Raw genomic sequence first — 20,225 nt, forward strand, 5'->3', positions numbered from 1 at the left:
TCAACTTCCCCCAGAAACAGAACAAGCAACCTTCAGAGATGGACCTCATTTTCTTGCCCTGTGATCTTATTTTGATGTCCAACCTTACTTCATGTAAAGTTAGTTTCAGACACTTCTCGTCAATATCTTTTTCCTCTCAGTTTCCAATTTGTTTTCTTGAATACACTTCGTGAATTTATTAATCTCTTCTGTTATCATAGTCCTCGTATTATTTGCATATTTGAAGTCGCACAGATGCCTGCGCAACTATTTCTTTGCTTTTAGGCCCTGTTTGGCTGCCGCGTTATACATCATGAGTGGTCGAATTTATGACGCGCGACCCCCGGGGGTTTCAAAGTTTTGGTGGCAACGGGGGGCGAACTTTGGGTCGCGGCGTCATAAATTCAACCATTTATGACGTATAACACGGCAGCCAAACGGGGCCTTAATCTTCTCAAGCCCAAAATGGACATTAAATATTAAGAATTGAAACCTGAGGAATTCATGCAGGAATGGAGCACTTATTCAACATACAGTGCCTTACCAGATGATTATGGCTGTTTGACAGGTCTACCCCCTCTACCCCTAGTCATAAATAATTGGTAGGGACCTGTACATATCAGTGCAATAGAAATGGAAGTGGCCCAAATTATTTCACATGGTCAGTGGAGATGGATCATCAGAGCAGAGAAAACCTCAAGGAACTGATACCAGTTAATGTGCAGCAATCTGAAGCTGGTCAGTGCTAGTATATCATGACATGGTGGTATGACCCTGGGGCAACAAAGGAGTGCATCAAGCAAACATTAAATCAATTATGGTGTTCAAAGTTGGTTTGCATAATTTTATGCATGAATAAATCATAAAATCATAAGATCTTTTTTGCAGGGGATATGACTGTCTGATTATGTAATACAAAATTTCTTCACCAACATATTTTTATGATTTTATGATTTATGCATGCATAAAATTATGCAAACCAACTTTGAACACCATAAATTAATGTGTTCAAAGTTGAAATCATAAAATCATAAAATCATAAAACTTTCAAATGATGATTTGATAATGATATGTACCATTTTAGAAAGGTTGCTCTAATTTGCGTGTTTGGGTGTACATATTTTTTGGGTCTTGGAAAAACGACTCCCAACTTTTGGGAAAACGACTCACATACGTCGGCGCGACTATTTTTTGACCAGCGCTTGACGCCGACCTAGACCCTTTTTTTGGGTACGGGTTTTTTGGGAGTCGTAGTGCTAATTTTTTGTATTATTTTTTATTATTTTTAATCACCAGGGGGGGAATGGTTGCACTTTCCAGAGAGTGCCAGACCATAATTCAGTCATACAACCTGTCTGATGTTAATCATATGTCAGTGCTAATTTCAACTGCAACTCATCTTTATCCTCATGCGTAACTCATCATGAGACCTGTTGGAAGTATGATATATATATATATTTCTTCCAGTATGTATTCAGGAGTGAATTATCTTGATGTGAATCTGACCTCCAGTCCATCCTTACAGTCTGTGTGGGATATCTGATCAAACCCAGCATGACTACAGATGCACTTGTAGCCAAGCAAGCCAAAAAAGTGTTACATGGTCACCAAATTTACCAAAGTAAATCAAATTCCAAGCCATGTTTCCTCAGTCCATTGTATGCCTGAGGGATCAAAGTCTCTTTGTGCCAAACTGAAGCAAGATTCCATCACTCTGTGATACTCACATCCGCTGTAAGACTCAAAAGGGGTTGTGAAACCCTTTTGCTGAATGGAGAAGGGGATGATGGAGGTGCAAACTCTGCCCTTCTATACTATCAGATAACAAGACCCACCAAGCTAAGCTTGGCAAGTTTTAATCAAGTGATAGGTCTGGTCTAGTTCCAGATGAAGTTGTTTGATGACAGTTATGTGAGAGTTGAGAGGGTTTATGATGATGGAAAGGGTGAAAGTTGACTTGATGTTTCCGATGGGGGTTGAACACAGGTCCTCAAGAGGGTGATATAAGAAGTTGAGAAGAGTGTCTGGACTGAGAAGGGTATATGTCTTAGTCGGGAGTTGAACCAGGAACCGGGTAACTCGTGACAGGTGTGTGATATGCAACCAGGAGATATGAGAGTATGAGAATATGAGAATGAGCTCAGTAATTATTTGCAAACATAAGGGTTGTAGTGATGTGTGGTGGTGATGGTAAGTGTGAAGGTGGTATGTAAATAACTGGGGAGTACTGAGCTGAGGGAAAAACAACTGGGGGGGAGAGAGGTCCTTATATAGACAAATGTGAGGGATTTTAGCTACAAGGGGGACCCTGGATGAGGGATTTTAGCTGGTGGGCTGCGTACAAGTGGTGTCAGAAGATACTAAATACAGGCAGAAAGTGGGGTGAGAAATGAAAGATGAGGTCATACTATGCAAGGAGTGCATAAACAAAGCAGGGAAATTTCAAATACAGGGGTACCTCATGCAAGGGGTGCATGAGTGGTGTCAGACTAATGCAAGGAGTGCAGAAATGGGGTCAGAATACTGCATGCAGCTGCAAGGGGTGCATAAATGAGGCGGGGACATGTCAAATACAGAGGAAATGGGGTTGGTCCCCTGCATAAGCAGTGGAGATAAGAGGGATGGAAAAGAGTATGTGTTTGGCTGGGTCTGAGTATGTGTGTACCTGGGAAAGGTGACTTGAGGGGTGTGACAGGTTGATGACTGGGGCTGGCCGTGTCCATGAGGGTCCAAGAGGGTGTAACTTCCAATCCAGCAGGGTTCCAGTGACGCTTCCAGTGGTGACTAAGGGTGAAATTGGCCGTAGAATCCATTTCTGAGGTCTATTTGGTGGTATCTTGAGGCGTATTGTGAGTAATTATGTAGTATAGAAAAAACTTTTGATTTTTCACTTTTCCATCTACCACATCCTCCCCCAACTTATTGTCTGTCCCCAGACAATTCCACCAGAAAAGTGCTGTATCTTGACGTTTGGAAGCTTGAGGCTTGAATTTTTACCGGGTGGTATGAGGAATCCTTGGGAAATCAGCCTTTGGATGTCTCCTGGGTGCAGTGACTGAGAGGCTGAGCGGGGTGAGTTTTGGCCAAAAAAATTGATTTTTGTCGTTTTTCTGACTTTTCTTGAAGGAAAATTTTTGAGGTGTTAGTGAGTTGAAGTGCTGCGTGCAGTTGCGCAGCGCCGCAGTCTTCGACGTCGAGCTGCTGTAGTTGCCGCCGCAGTCGCACGAGCGCTTGGTTGGGTGCGCGCGCCTCGAGCCGCAAGGTTCGGTGATCGAGTGGTGATCGGGGACCCGTTGACTTGACCCGCTGATTAGTTAAGCCGGGCCTGGCACCCGGGTGTTCTGCGCTGCTTGCGCCCGCCCGTGTGTGTCTGGGCTCGCCCTGGGGTATGTATATTGCCCATACCCCCTGAGGGGTATGGATATATCCTTAAACTTCCAACGCCTTCCGATGCCGCAGACCTTGACCAACTTAAACCCTCAACCAACAACCGACTTGACTCTGAAAAAATCATTGATCTGCAGGCCTGCATACGCCACCAAAGCCACCGTCTCCTCCTGTCGAGCTGGTTGCTTGTTTGTTTTTTGGGGTCTGTTTTGTTCCAGCGAGTAGCCCGTGTGGGCCAGTGTTTGTTTGTATACAAGGAAGCAATTGGCTGAGGTCCATGAATTCGTCCTCAAAGTATTATTCGCGCCAAGGGTGGAGTGTAAACCGTCAAATATTAAGCTTCGCCGTCTTTCACCGTCTTGACGCCATCGTACGGTCTGGCGAGTTGTGCACTATCCTGCAGGTGTTCAATTCGGCCCGATCCGAAGTCCTCCCTTGTACAATGTTGTTGGCCATGGGTTTTTCTGCTACTGTGTGGACTAGAGGGTTGGGCCGTCTGCGCATTGAGACCGTTAAGTGAGTTGCCCCCTGACGGACTGGTATGCTATAAAAGAGGCCTCTTCCCAGCCCCTCTCTTCTCCTCACTTGCTTCCCATACCACCAGTGGCATACTAGCCTTGTTCCCACTAAAATGTTTTCCTTTTCATCATGTCTGAATGTCCTATCTTGAGGCGTATTGTGAGTAATTATGTAGTATAGAAAAAACTTTTGATTTTTCACTTTTCCATCTACCACACCACATATTTATCATCTGATTACTTGCTTTCTCTTGGGTGTCATTTACCACTTTGGAAGTCACACAAACTAAATGATCTTTATGATAGGGGCATGCTAAATGCACCCCAAGCTTTTGCTCCATGTACACCAAAATGGGGTGCATCCCATATGTACCCCAAGTCGATTGGGGTGTACAGGCGCTTACCCCAGTGAGGTTGGGGTACATACCCTCGAACCCCATGAAAGTTGGGGTGTGTCAGGGAGTACCCCAAACACATAAAAATCAATGGTGTGTAAAGCCCCTGCACCCCATCCCGCTGGGGTGCATATAACCCGCACCCCAGCCTTGATAAAGTGACCCCCCCGTGAAAGGGGTGTGCTGCTGGGCACCCCAGATATATTTGGGGTGTCACACCAAACCAGACATTCCTGGGGTACCGAGCTTCTCAAGCTTGACACAGCACCACCCAGGCACCAACCCTCTGGTTTAACACCACTCTGCGACGGTGAAGCAGGATATCAACCTCTCACAACAGATATGTCCAACACCGGCGCCAGCACCCCATCAACCACTGGTATCACGGTACCTCCAGAGGTTTGGGCGCAGATGGCACAGCTTCTGGCCAGTTTTGGCCCTTCAGCTCCCTCAGCTTCTTCAGCTCCGATAATCCCCCCTGCTTTTTCGGCTCCAATCGTCCCCCCTGCTTCTTTGGCTCCGATCATCCCTCCATTGGCTCCAATTATCCCTCCCACGGCTTCAATCATGCCTCCGTTGGCTCCAGCTCAAGTGCCTCCAATTATCCCACCATTGGCCCAATCAGAACAATCTGATGAGTCCTCATCCTCAGACAAGGATTTGACTTCTCCCGCTTGTGAGACCGCCACCACCGCAGATTTGAAAATGAATGAAAACAAAGCAACCAAAAAACTCAAAGGCCAGTCTTCTCAAATTGGTGTGGTGACTAATGTAAAAGACTTCAATTACACCACTGGAGGTAAGAATCTTCCTTCTCTTTTACTCTCCCCTCTCCCATAGATACAATACCAAAGCTGAAATTATTCTATCTTTTTGCGTTTCAGAACCGTTGGATCCTCCGCCTTGCACCCAGTTTATCTCGATGGACGACTTGGTCAGATTTTGTCAAAACTGGGCCAAACAGCACGGATACGCGATCTTAAAAGCCCGCTCCAACGCCAACAAAAACGTGTACATTCGGTGTGATCGATCTGGTGAATTTTGTGGCTCAATCCTTAATTTGTCTGGACAAAAAACATCCACCTCAAAAATTTGGTGCCCCTTTGAACTTAAAGGCTCGATTCCCACCAGCAAAAAAATTACCGACAAGACTTGGAGTCTAGAAATCCGACATGGCCAACACAACCATGAAGCATTGGCCGCACCCTCCTCTCATTCCGCTCACAAACAGCTCCTCCCCAAACAAGTTGAGGAAATTCGAAAGCTCTCCCAGTCAAACCTCAAGCCAGCACAGATCCTACTCCAGCTCCAAACGTCTGATAACAAAACCTATGCGACCAATAAGACAGTTAGCAACACACTGAAAAAAATGCGCCGGGAGGATTTGGACGGTCAATCACCAACCGAGGCACTCTTGTGTATTTTGAAGGAATCGAACTGGTCATTCGATGTTCAGGTGGCAGATAACGGGGCAATCAGAACGCTTTTTTTTGCTCACCCCGGCTCCATCCACCTAGCTCGGATCAACCACCATGTTGCCCTTTTGGATTCAACTTACAAAACGAACAAGTATGAATTGCCCTTGCTTCATATCATCGGCCAAGCAGCTTCAAACCGAACTTTCTCGATCGGCTTTTGTTTCATGGCTCACGAAGACAGTGGAAGTTACTTATGGGCGGTCAACTGCCTGAAGAAGCACGTATGGCGACCTCAACGCATCCCCAAAGTTTTTGTCACTGATCGCAACAACGCCTTGCGTGGCACCTTGGCTCAAATTTTGCCAGACTCGCAAGCCAATCTCTGTACTTGGCACCTTAACAATAACATCACGACACATTGCAAGAAGCACTTCCCGGCTCCTGTAGAAAAACCCAAGCCTTGATCGACCAAGGACAAGACCCCGGAAAAACCCAAACCAGATCCATGGAAGGAGTTTATGTCCGTGTGGGGCAAAGTCACCCAAGCCAAAACTCCGGAAATCTATATTGAACGATTGGACGCTTTGAAGAAGCACCTCTCATCTCGCCCCGCTGTCCTAGAATACATTGAATCAACGATTCTTCCGCTCAAAGAGAAATTTATCGTAGCATGGGCTTGTCAGTACCCCCATCTGCAAAACCTCAATACCTCTTGAGTCAAATCGGGCCATGCCTATCTGAAATTGTTCATCAAGAATTCGACAGGAGACTTGCTCTCAGTCTTCAAATCTTTAGCTTTGGCAGTTGACACCCAAATCAACCAGGTTCACGAGTCGATTGGTCGAGATACGGTCAAGACGCTGGTCAACGTTCCCAAGAGCTTCATCCCACTCCTCGGAAACATCTCGACGTTTGCACTCAGGGAGTGCCTGATGCAATTTGAACGTCTCAAAGACTTTGATCGCAGCGAGCCGTGCTCGCATACAGTATTGATTGGACTTGGCATACCATGCCCGCACATCATGGCTGAGATTTTCGAACGGGGGGATGCATTGGCTCCCAAAGATTTCCACTTTCAGTGGCACCTGAAATATAATCCAGAGATAACGGTACGCATCTTCTTCCTCCGTAAGAAGCCCATTCATTAGCTGTTTTGTTCAAAACCTTTGTGTCCATGCAGAAATTGGACACACCTGAACTCGATTTGGATGAAGAAATGAAGTTAATTATGGTTTTGCTCTCGCACGAACAGCCCAGCAAACTCGTTGATTTAATCGATCAAATCAACAAAATTGTGGCTGGAACTCATACCGCCGTTGCAATCCAGGCACCCGAGATCAAAACAAACACAAAAGGTCGTCCGTCTGCAAAGAAAAAATCGAAACGATCTACAACTGCCACGACAAGAAATCCTTTGGGGTTTGAGATTATTGAAGCTAAGCTAAAACACGAACACATGGCTAAGAAACAAGCGTTGAAGGCATCCACAAAAATGAAATCTAAAAGAGTCAAGATAACGGGCGGCGATGATATCGGATCTTCCAAACAAGAAGAATCACTTGAATACAGCAACAAGTCCGGCTCCAGCGATGGCAGTGATGGCGACGATGATGATGACGTCAATGACAATGACAGCAATAAAGGTGACAGCATTAAAGGCAAAATTGTCAAAGTGTCCGATGCAGGAGTGACAGTGTCTGTGAAGGTAAAGCTTTTCATTATCATTTGTCTGATGTTTTGGTGTCTGCAAATGACTGATGTGAGCTTTGATCAGCCTGACTACATTTCCCAGATTCCCGTACATCTCCAAGAGTTCATTCTCGATATTTTCAATCCCACTGGCGATGGGAATTGTGGATTTCACTGTGTGGCCAAAGCCCTTGGTTACCAAGAAGATGGGTGGTTCCGTGTCAGGAAGGAGATGCTCAAGGAAGCGACGGAATACCGAGCGGTCTACTCCAAACTACAGGGCGGCGACGAACCCATGAAAAGGATTGTTCAAAACCTTCAGGTGGAAAAAGAGGTGACAAGGATTGAGCCCAACAAATGGCTTTCCAGCTTGGATCACGGTCAGATACTCGCCAACACTTACGGATGTCCAATCATTTTCCTCTCTCTGAAAGATTGCCGCACCTACCTTCCGTTACGCATTGGTCCCTCAGGCCAATCAGACTCAATTTATCTACTCCACATCAACGATAATCATTGGGTTTTGGCCAATGTGGTAGGGAATGATGGTGTGAAACCCATCCCCCCTCCCATCTTGGCAACCCGGGTGACTTCACAAAATGCCAAAAGCTGGTTGACTCACATCCAGGCAGGCCTTGCTCTCTTCTGCAAGTCCCTTGCCCGTGCTTGATTTTTTTTCTTGTTTTTTTGGTGTTTAATTTTTCTTTTCTTGCTGACTATACATGCATATATAAATAAATAAAAATTGTCTCAAGAACTTGAACTTTTTCAAGTACAATGAAAGCCTGTACACCACTCATGGTTTTCTCCCTAATTTACCCCACAAATTCAATCACACCCCAAGATGCACCCCAAGTTCTTGGTGTGCTCGGGGATGCACCCCATTAATTTTTGAATTGGGGTGCAAATCTGTTGACCAGCGGTTGCTTTTGGGGTGCGCACACTGTGCACACCAATTTACTTGGGGTATAAGAGGTTTTACCCCAAGATTGAGTCTCTGTGTCCCGGTACACCAACTATTTTGGGGTGCTCAGGTGAATACCCCATGCAAACTGGGGTGTATTTACCAGTACCCCAAGCTTACTGGGGTACCCAACTGGGTACCCCATTTCTTTGGTGTACATGAAGCAAAAGCTTGGGGTGCATTTAGCATGCCCCTTATCATAAATGTACCCAAAAAATTGCCAAATCCAATTTTTGGCATACATCAAACAGTCCGGTATAGAACCTACACAGTTTGCCATCTTTGAGTCACATTCAGCTCAAAACAAACATTTTGTACTATAATTATTGATTGCACCTTCCTTGTTCATGCTATATGGGTGTTGCCCCTGTGTCTGTCATGTTTAAGTCCACAAACCTCATATTCATACAAGAGGTCATCTGTCAATTATTGTGAAGTGAGAAAGGCAATGTTTTTTGTTAAAAAAAAAACCAGCCCAATATCATGGATTTTGGACCAATACCCTCCTGTGACAACTTGTAGGTCATGAGGGAGACAAAGGTGGGCCGTACACCAGATAAAAAATTCTTGAGATGAATTGGTTCCCATTGAATCTTGCAAGGGTTCCAGGCAGGCCCTTTGTCTGAAGGGGGTGGGGGCGGGAAAGTCCCCAGAAAGGGGTGCGCCTTACAAGTGGGGTCCGAACCGCGCACTTGTCCACCACAACATTCGGCCAAACATTGCGGTGGACAAGATTACAGGTGCTCAGGTTCAGCTGTCTTCACAGGCAGAGGGTGAAAGTGTGTGTTTGGGCAATGAGGATGTTAACATAACCCCATTGCTCAACTTGGCTATCGGAGGGATAAGGCCACTAGGTTGTACCGGCCATCAAAGAAGTGTCTCCCCATAATGGCCAGTACAACGCAGACATGGAGAGGTGTGGACACTCCCTTTTATGGCCGAGTTGTACCAGCCATTGAAGGGAGTGTGTACTCCTTGATGGTACAATCCAGCCGTTGAAGGGAGTGCGTACTCCCTTTGATGGCGGGTACATCTCAGACGTTGGGTGTATGTAAACTCCCTTCAATGACCGGGTTGCACCCGCCATTGAAGGGAGACACACTCCTTTTGATGGCTGGGTTGTACCAGCCATCAAGGGGAGTACACACTCCCTTCAATGGCTAACTTGGCCATTGAAGGGAGGCAAACTACACACTCCCTTCGATGGTCGAGCTGTGCCAGCCCCCAAAGGGAATGTGTACTCCCTTTGATGGCCGGGTTGTAACGGCCATCAAAAGGAGTACACACTGCCTTCGATGGCCGGTGCAACCCGGTCATCGAGGCGAGTCTACACCCGATGGCCGAGGTGTAGTTGCCATCAAAGGGAGTGCAAGGGAGTATGCACTCCCTTTGACAGCTGGGTTGTACCGGGCACCAAAGGGAGTGCGGGCTCCCTTCAATGGCAGGTACGTCTCAGCCATAGGTGGCATACTCTCCTCAGTGGCTGAGTTGCACCGGCCATCGAAGGGAGTAAGGACTCTGTCCGATGGCTGTTCCAACTCAGCCCTGGAAGCCCTCCATGGCTGAGTTGTAACAGCCATTGAACGGAGTTGTTACTCCGTTCAATGGTCGGTGCAACCCGGTCCAGCGAGCTGGATACTGATGTATCCAGCCCGCCGAGAGGGTTCCTCCCAGTGAGCTGGATACTTATGTATCCAGATCGCTGGGAGGAGTCCTCCTGGCGAGCTGGATATACAATCCAGCTCGGCAAAGAACATCATTTCCCATGTCCACCCTCAGGTTTGGGCGAACGTGAGAGTGGATCTGGGTGGACATGTCAAACACGGTCCCTTGTGACATTGCCCACCATGTCACAGGGGCAACTGGGTCATCGCAGGGAGACTCCCTTCGATGGCCAGGTTGTACTGGCCATTGAAAGGAGTGTCTCCCCTCAATGGCTGGTACAACCCTGCCATCAAGAGGAGTTCACACTTCCTTCAATGGCCGAGTTGTACCAGCCATCAAAGGGAGTGTGTACTCTCCTCAATGGCTGATACAACCCAGCCATTGAAGGGATTGTGTACTCCCTTTGATGGTGGGTACAACTTGGCCATCACGGGTAGACTCCCAAGGAGTCCTCTTGGCAAGCTTGGTATATATATATATATATATATATCCAGCTTGGCAGGGAGGTCTCCAGATTGCCAGGAGGACCTCCCTCACCAAGCTGGATACATATGTATCCAGCTCACTGGGGCAAGTCCTCTTGGCAAGCTGGATTCATATGTATCCAGCTCACTGGGAGGAGTCATCCCAGCAAGCTGGTATGTCAGCTCACTGAGAGGAATCCTCCTGTCCTGTTGGGCTGAGAAGGCCTGTTAGGAGTGGTCCCTTGTCTTGGCAAGCTTAACCAGCTTGGCAAGGGAGGTCCTCCCAACAAGCTGTTCACATATCCAGCTCACTGAGTGGACTCACCTCTTTGACTGGAGGCATTCCTTGGGTCAATAAGGTGTACATAAATCTGAAAGGATTGATTGATTCCTCCGTTCAGAGGTGTGTAAACCTCCTTGAATGCAGGGATTCATCCCATTAAAGAGGTGTACATAAATCCAACAGGAGGGATTGATTCCTGTGGTCAGAGTTATGTACACCTCCTTGACCATAGGGATTCCTCAGGTCAAAGAGGTATGAACACCTGCTTGACCAGAGGGATCTCTTTGGTCAAAGAGGTGTACATAGCTCTTTGACAGGAATCCCTCCGGCCAAGTTGGTATGCCTCCTCACCCAGAGGGCTTCCTCTAGTCAAATAGGCAGTACACCTTTTTGACTGGTGGAATCCCTACAATTGAGGGGGCAAACTGTGATTGGAGGCATTCCTCCTGTCAGAGCTGTGCAATTTTTTGAATTCCAACCAGAGCCTCAGAGGTCAATTTCACTTGCAGCACCACAGTTGTACTGTTGTATTAGATGTAATCCAACAGTAAAAATTTGGTGCAAATAAGATAAACCGCAGGACACAGGTGTACGGAGAGTACTTGTAAAAGATACTTACCTGTTTTTCCGCCCAATATCCCGTAACCTGCACTGGCACCTGGCACCTGTAGATGAGTACTTGTTGTAAGCCTGAAATTACTCCCCTACAGGTGCTGAGGTACTTGCCCAGGAGTACTTTGTGCAATAACTAGAGATGGGTGCTTCGCATCCGGGTACCCGCGGCCAATTTTAGCCATTTCCTGGCATCCGCATCCGCATCCGCATCCGACAGCGGCCACCCGCGTGCCTGGGCGGATACCCGTGTGGGTATCTTCGGATACCCGCCCCTCAAAATGTGCTTACCGGTTGACTGCTGCATATGTCAGTCAACCGGGAGGCACTTCTCCTGGCTGTTGACCGGGGGGACTTCTCTTGGTTGACTGCTGCATAATGCTGTTGTCCAGGAGGGACACCTCCCGGTCGACTGCTTGATATGGCTGTTGACCGGGAGGGACTCCTCCCGGTTGACTGCTCAATATGGGGAGGGACTCCTCCCGGGAGACTCCTTGATATGGGGAGGGACTCCTCCCAGTTGACTGCTTGTTATGACTGTCAACCAGGAGGGATTCCTCCCGGTTGACTGGTGTGTATAGTTGTTGACCGGGAGGAATCCCTCCCAGTTGACTGGTATGTATACTTGTCAACCGGGAGGGATTCCTCCCGGTTGACTGGTGTGTATAGTTGTTGACCGGGAGGGATTCCTCCCGGTTGACTGGTTTGTATAGTCGTCCCTCCCGGTCAACTGGTATGTATAGTTGTCAACCGGGAGGGACTCCTCCCGGTTGACTGGTCAATATGCCTGTCAACCGGGAAGGACTCATCCCGGTCAACTATTGTATGTTGCTGTTGGCCAGGAGGGACTCCCCCCAATCAACAGCAACATAGAATGGCTTTATGCCTGCTGACCGCTGCAGCTCCCATACCCTAGGGAGAGCGGATACCCGCCCGAATACACGGGTACCCGCTGGATTCTGCCGGAATCTCAGACATCCGTGTTGAGTTGTCTGTTAGTCTGCTACCATGATGTATCACCACAGTATAGAGGGCTGTTGGATCGACCCATGAGCACTACCAACCAACCACCCAGCTGGCAGCCACAAGCGTCTGTAGCCTAGTTGGTAAAGGCAGCACACTAGTATGTGTCTCAGCATAACTGAGGTCGTGAGTTTGACTCTCACCAGACACATCTTCATTTTACAGTCTCTACAATCCGCATCCGCTGGCGGGTACCCGAGGGCCTCCAGCGGATAGTGGATACCCGCAACGGGTTACGTGCGCCCATCTCTAGCAATAACTATGAATAAGCATGAATTGCAATGCTGCAACATATGTCATAGTTGATGGTTACAGAAGAAAATATGCCTGGAAGTATCTTGATTGCCCCAGCCTCATTCTGTCATGTTAACTTACCATATAATACAAGCATTACTAAAGCAGACATTGATATCAGTTGAACATAACATCAAGCTAGCACATGACTGAGTTGAAACTGAGGCACAGATCACATCTGGCAGCCTTCCTGAAAGAAGTTACCATCTGGCACTCTCTGGAGAGTGCAACCATTCCCCCCCTGGTGAATATGTATAACTTTTTTGTTCCACATACTAGAGACATGAAAATTTGAGAGCACAGAGATTTATGCATAAATTGTACCCCCTGAATTTCTTAGCAATAGTGTGCCATCAGAACATGAGATATAAGGGGTGCGTGTTGGGCTTAGTAGGGAAATGACCGCCAGCCATATAAGGTTTTTTTTACACACACAAAAAGTCCAAAACTTTCAGGAATCTTTCCATAATGCATATAGTTTGTGCTATCAAATTATTAGCAATAGCTTTCCATTGTAGAATGACATATAAGGGGTGCGCGTAGGGCTTAGTAGGAAAATGACCGCCAACCATATACCTTTTTTGTTACACACCCAAAAAGTCCAAAACTTTCAGGAATCTTTCCATGATGCATATATTTTGTGCTATAAAATTATTAGCAATAGCTTTCCATTGTACAATGATGTATAAGGGGTGCGCGGAGGGCTTAGTAGGAAAATGGCTGCCAGCCTTATAACCTTTTTGTTACAGACCCAAACAGTCTGAGAATTTCATGAAATCTTTCATGTAGCATATTATTTGTGATATGAGATTCTTAGCAACTTGATGTGATAAAAATAGGAGATATGGGGTGTGCACGGCGGGCTTTATCTGCACACACCTTATATCTCTCTCATTTTGGTTACACCCCATGGCTAAGAATTTCATGGAAAGCTTAATATGCTACATTGAAAGTTTCCTGAAATTTTTAGACTGTCTGGGTCTGTAACAAAAAAGATATGAGGTTGGTGGTCATTTTCCTACTAAGCCCTCCGCGCACCCCTTATACATCATTGTACAATGGAAAACTATTGCTAATAATTTTATAGCACAAAATATATGCATCATGGAAAGATTCCTGAAAGTTTTGGACTTTTTGGGTGTGTAACAAAAAAGGTATATGGTTGGCGGTCATTTTCCTACTAAGCCCTACGGGCACCCCTTATATGTCATTCTACAATGGAAATCTATTGCTAATAATTTGATAGCACAAACAATATGCATTATGGAAAGATTCCTGAAAGTTTTGGACTTTTTGGGTGTGTAACAAAAAACCTTATATGGCTGGCGGTCATTTTCCTACTAAGCTCAACATGCACCCCTTATATCTCATGTTCTGATGACACACTATTGCTAAGAAATTCAGGGGGTACAATTTATGCATAAATTTCTGTGCTCTCAAATTTGTATGTCTCTAGTACATGGAACAAAAAAGTTATACATATTAAAAATAATAAATAATAATGCAAAAAATTAGCACAACAACTCCCAAAAAAAAATTATTTTGGGTTGACAACTCCCAAAAAACCCGTATCCAAAAAAAGGGTCTAGGTCGATGTTGAGCGCTGGTCAAAAAACAGTTGCGCTGACGTATGGGAGTCGTTTTTGTTGAGTTACACAGACCTATCACAGGAGCGACTCGGCGACTCGGCGGGGTGAGGAGGAACAACTGCGGTTTCACTATCATCATATTAGGTTTAGCTCCCAAGCTTGTATATTAGAAGATAGTTCATACCTTGTGTTTCCCCTTTCTCTCTTCCTCACTCACATTGTGTCTCATCGCCCTCACCATCTTCAGGTGCATTTTCATTTGTTCGCTTCTCTCCGTAGCTCACCGCCTCCATTCTGGCATTTCATAGGTACTGTTCTCTTTCCTGTTCTGGTCCATGTTCCTCTTTCTTCCTTGTCATGCAATGCACTCACTCACATCGTGTCTCATCGCCCGCACCATCTTCAGGTGCATTTTCATTTGTTTTCTTCTCTCCGTCCCATCACTCGGTCCGTAGCTCACCGCCTCCATTCTGGCATTTCATAGGTGCATTTTCATTTGTTTGCTTCTCTCCGTCCCATCACTTGGTCCGTAGCTCACCGCCTCCATTCTGGCATTTCATAGGTTATGAGCCCAGCGCTCCACTGACGCTAGAACCAGAACTCGCAAGAGCACGGAACCGATAGGACCGGTCCCCTTCTTTATCTTTCAACCTCGTAAAGCGAAGCACCGTGGCAGACCCAACAGGCTTCTCCAACAATCAGAAACCCCCAGTCATCTCTGATTGATCATCTCCATCATCATCTACATCAGGCGTGAAGGACGAAGACGAACAACAGTCCCTCGACTCCTTTCATACCGATACTACAGGAGAAACCGCCCGTCTAGCCAAGCAACTACAGCCAGAACCCATCATCGAGGACGCTACTCCTCAATCATCATTAAACATCATGTCCGAATCATCCCTCGGTCTCAACTCAATCAAATACTATACCAAAAAACTCAATGGGACCAACTTCACCACCTGGAGACGAGAACTCTACACCTCAATCAGTCTCCTAAACCTCGATCAATATGTCAACAAAAGCCTTGAATCTCTCCCCTTGACCTCCGACCGCGATCAGAAAGCCAAGTTAACCAACAACATCATCAGGATGCATCTCAATGGAGAAAACTCAGCCAGGTTTTTGGACGACGATGAAATCGACATCTATAAGCCAAAGGAGTTATGGGACTCCATCTGCAGCTACTACGCGGCCAAATCAATGGAGAACGGTGCCAATCTAATGCGAACTCTTGTGGCCTACAATTTCGGTACCGACTTGGCAAGCTTGACCATCAATGACTTCCGAGGCTTGTTCAAGCTCTTTGTTGAAGTCACCAAACACAAGTGGGAGAAGAAAACAGTTGAGGGGCTGTGGGTATACTGGGTCCTCATTACACTTCCGACTAAGTTCGCTCTGTTCAAGACACTCAAGTACACCAAATACGGCAAACCAGATTCAGTTATCTCAATGAGCAGTTTTCTTGCCGACCTGGAGCAGGAACTCAAACGCCAAGCGGACCCATCTGTCTCTCTGAACGCCTTGGCAGTGTCAAATCGTCAAATGGGACAAGGTCAATCCTCTTGATCCGCTCACCCCAAGAAGCCACGTTGGATCTGTGAAAACGGGGTGCACAACCCGGAGACAAACCATTCAGCTGGAAACTGCTATCAGCTTCATCCCGGCAGAGCGGTTGCTTATCATGAGGCGGCCCTAGAGAGACTCAAAGCCACCGCTGGAATAAATCCGAAATCCGGGTTACATGTGGGACATGGGATTATGGATGCAATTGTACTCAACAGTGGTGCCTTGGGACACTACCTCAGGCACAGGGAGTATTTCAACAACATGAAGACTGTTGCTACTGCTGTCTATGCGGCCAACGGATCCACCATTCCCATCATTGGACAGGGATCAGCAATCATTCACTTCCTGGCAGGTTCCTTGTGAATCAAACAAGCATACTACGCACCCAAACTTTCTGTCAGAAAATAAATGGCTCCACCAGGACTTGAACACAGGTTGGGCGAACTCTAGGTGCCTGGTTTACCACTAAGCTACAAAGCCTGAGTTGCAAGATTCATAATCTAACATCCTCCCGGAATCTGGATGCTCTAAGGCTCTCCTAGGCCCGCTGGTGTGCTCTCTCCTCTGCAGGTACGCTTGGCTCTTTGAGCTTGAGACTGTAAGTCTGTCAGAAAACAAATGGCTCTACCAGGACTTGAACCCAGGTTGGGCTAACTCTAGGTGCCTGCTTTACCACTAAGCTACAAAGCCTGAGTTGCCAGATTCATAACCTAACACTTTCCAACTCCCTCATTCCTCTCACTTTCTATCTACAACGGGGGTTCTCTCTTGCTCCAACTCATGGCGGGAAACGGTTCGAATGTCGCTCTCCTCAAGGTGTTCTCTTCACTGGCACCACTACATCCAACATACTCTTGATCAATCTCAATCCGCTCAAGGCATTATCAGTCAACATCCCGAGTGTCCTGGATCTTCATTGGGCGCTCGGTCATCCCAGCATCAACTATCTCAAGAAGGTGTTTCCCGACGTTCCCATCGACAAGGTTGACTGCTTGGTTTGCGATCTGTCCAAGATGCACCGGGTACCATTCTCAGGATCCTTTCCCCGACCCTCACGACCCCTTGAATGCATCCATATGGACTTGTGTGGACCAATCACACCTGCATCGCGAGGGGGGAACAGGTACTTTCTCAAGATTATCAACGGCTTTAGCAAGTATCGTTTCATATACCCCTTGCAATGTAAGTCCAACACTTTCCAAACTTTTGTCAGCTTCCTCAATCAAGCTGAAAATTTCATGGGTCATCTCCTTTAATCCGTAGTCTCCGATAACGGTGGAGAATTTGTCAATCATGCGTTCAAGACCCTATATGAAGGCAAGGGTATCGTTCATCACACCACAGCCCCGTACACGCCTCAGCAAAATCCCTTTGCAGAGCGGGGTAACAGGACGACCGTCGAGAAGGCGAGGACCCTCCTCATGACCAGCGGTATGTCCCTGTCGTGGTGGGGGGATGCTGTGACCACAGCCGTCTACCTTGAAAATCACACGCCCAACAGCTTGATCCAATGGGCATCTCCTTATGAGCTCTGGCACGGAACCAAGCCAGATCTCACTCGACTTGTTCCGTTTGGCTGCCGAGTTGTTGTCTACCAGGAGAAGAAATGGAGAGACTCGAAGTTCTCTCCTTCGGGGGTGGAAGCCATCTTCCTCGGTTATCATGATGGACATCACACCTACAAAGTGTGGGTTCCCTCTCAAGACCTCATCCAACACTCTCACCACATACGCACCTTTCCTCATGTCTTTCCCAATCTCACCTCAAGTAGTGAACCGGTGGGGCCCAAGTCATTATTTGACTTTGAACTCCCAGCGGCAACCATCCCAGGTCCTGAAGCTGAATCTGTGAGATCTCCATCCACGCCCAACGGGGACGTCCCGCAAACCTTGGTCATCAATGACAAAATCCCCAAATCCCTCGCTTCCGCTGACCACGACTTGCTAGTTCCCGCTCCGTCAGTCCCGGAGGGGAGTCCTATCTCTCCGTTTAAAGGGGAGTCCGATCCTCCACAAGGGGGTCCTCAATCCCCATCCAGCGGAACCGGCGCTAGTCAGGAATCTCTCATTTGTCCAGTAAGGGGTACGTCTATGTGCCATTCTACGACACGGCACCAAAGGACATCTCAAGCGACATCGACCCGGCAAACATAATTGCTGGGGGACGTCGAAACATGGCCATGCTGTTAGTGGACGAGCCGGCTTCCCCGAAGGATCCCATCACGTACGCGGAAGCGGTGGGTCGTTTGGATGGCGACGAGTGGCTTGTTGCCATCGAGGTTGAAGTGAACAACATCAAGCGTCACGAGGTCTGGGTGGTCGCTCCCCTCATACCGGGGAACAAGGAGCTTGATACGGTCTGGGTATTCAAGAGAAAATTCAATGCCGATGGGGAGCTTCTCAAGTACAAGGCTTGGCTTTGTGTCCGTGGGTTCCGAAAAATCAAGGGACTTAATTACAATCATACCTTTGCTCCGACCGGCAGAGTGTGCACTCTTTGCATGCTGTTTGGTCTCGCGGCGGCTCGAGGATGGGACATCCAGCAGATGGACGTCAAGTGTGCTTTCCTCAACGGGATTCCCGATGAGGATATTTTTATCAAGGTACCCGATGGCGTCGACATTGACATCCCTCCGGGCTACGGACTCAAGCTCCAGAAGTCACTCTATGGTCTCAAGCAGAGCCCCCGGTGCTGGTACAAAGCGCTGAAGGGCTTCTTCGAGTCTGTCAACTTTCAGCCAGCTGCTGCCAATCCCTGCCTCTTCATTCATCAAGACAAGTCGCAACCCTGTTTTGTGTTTGTTCACGTTGATGATATGGTTATCTTTGGTCCTGAAGTTCTGTTTTTCAAAGATCTCATCAAGGCTTGATTTGAAATGGAGGACCTTGGCAATTGCAATTGGGTTCTAGGCATGAGGGTAACGTGGAACAAAATCAACAAGACAGTCTCTTTGTGTCAGGACCGATACATCTCGGAAGTCCTGGAAGAATTTGGGATGTCAAACTGTCGGCCCATCACTGCACCCCTTCCCCTCAATGCACTCACGTGTCCCACCAATCCCTCCCCAGTCACACCCGGGTTCAACTACCGACGTGCCATTGGACTACTGAACTACCTGGTACAGTGCACTCGGCTGGACCTGGCGTTTGCATGCAGCTTCTTATCTCAGTTCCTCAACGCGCCAACCAAGACACACGAAAATTTTTTCCGACATGTTCTCCGATACCTCAAGTACTCAGCCCAACTGCGTCTGAACCTTGGCAACGTGCCTGGGGAACAACGCCTAGCCGGGTACTCAGATTCAAGCTACGCCAACGGTGTTGATGCCTCGTCCTTCTCGGGAAGCCTTGTCCTTTTTCATGGACCGGTGGGGTGGAGATGTGCCAAACAGGACAATGATGGCCCGGCACTATCCACAACAGAAGCAGAATACAGGGCCTGCTCCAAGACTGGCCAGGATCTCCGGTGGGCGGAACAATTGCTCAATGACATTTCCCCTTTTGTGAACATTGATTTCTTGGCTGTTCATCTCTACTGTGACAATCAAGGGTCACTAGCGCTCCTAGAAAATCCAATCTACCAACACCGGTCACGCCACATTATGGTCCGCCATCACATCAAAAAAGCCAAGGACTTCACGGTTTCTTATGTATCGACCAACAACAATGTCTCCGACATCTTGACCAAACCGTTATCTCCCATCAAAACCAGAAGGATCTGAAAACTTCTTCACCTCAATCTCCCATCAACCTAGGCACTGCCTGCCAAGCACGGGGGGCTGTTGAGTTACACAGACCTATCACAGGAGCAACTCGGCAACTCGGCGGGGTGAGGAGGAACAACTGCGGTTTCACTATCATCATATTAGGTTTAGCTCCAAAGCTTGTATATTAGAAGAAGTTCATACCTTGTGTTTCCCCTTTCTCTCTTCCTCACTCACATTGTGTCTCATCGCCCGCACCATCTTCAGGTGCATTTTCATTTGTTCGCTTCTCTCCGTCCCATCACTCGGTCCGTAGCTCACCGCCTCCATTCTGGCATTTCATAGGTACTGCCCTTTCTTTATCTTTCCTGTTCTGGTCCATGTTCCTCTTTCTTCCTTTTCATGCAATGCACTCACTCACATCGTGTCTCATTGCCCGCACCATCTTCAGGTGCATTTTCATTTGTTTTCTTCTCTCCGTCCCATCACTTGGTCCGTAGCTCACCGCCTCCATTCTGGCATTTCATAGGTGCATTTTCATTTGTTTGCTTCTCTCCGTCCCATCACTCGGTCCGTAGCTCACTGCCTCCATTCTGGCATTTCATAGTTTTCCCAAAAGTTGGGAGTTGTTTTTCCAAGACCCTATTTTTGTTGGCTTAGAAATTTATGATTT

The sequence above is a fragment of the Puccinia triticina genome, chromosome 3A (genome assembly GCF_026914185.1).
Source record: "Puccinia triticina chromosome 3A, complete sequence".
Taxonomy (NCBI): Eukaryota; Fungi; Basidiomycota; class Pucciniomycetes; order Pucciniales; family Pucciniaceae; genus Puccinia; species Puccinia triticina.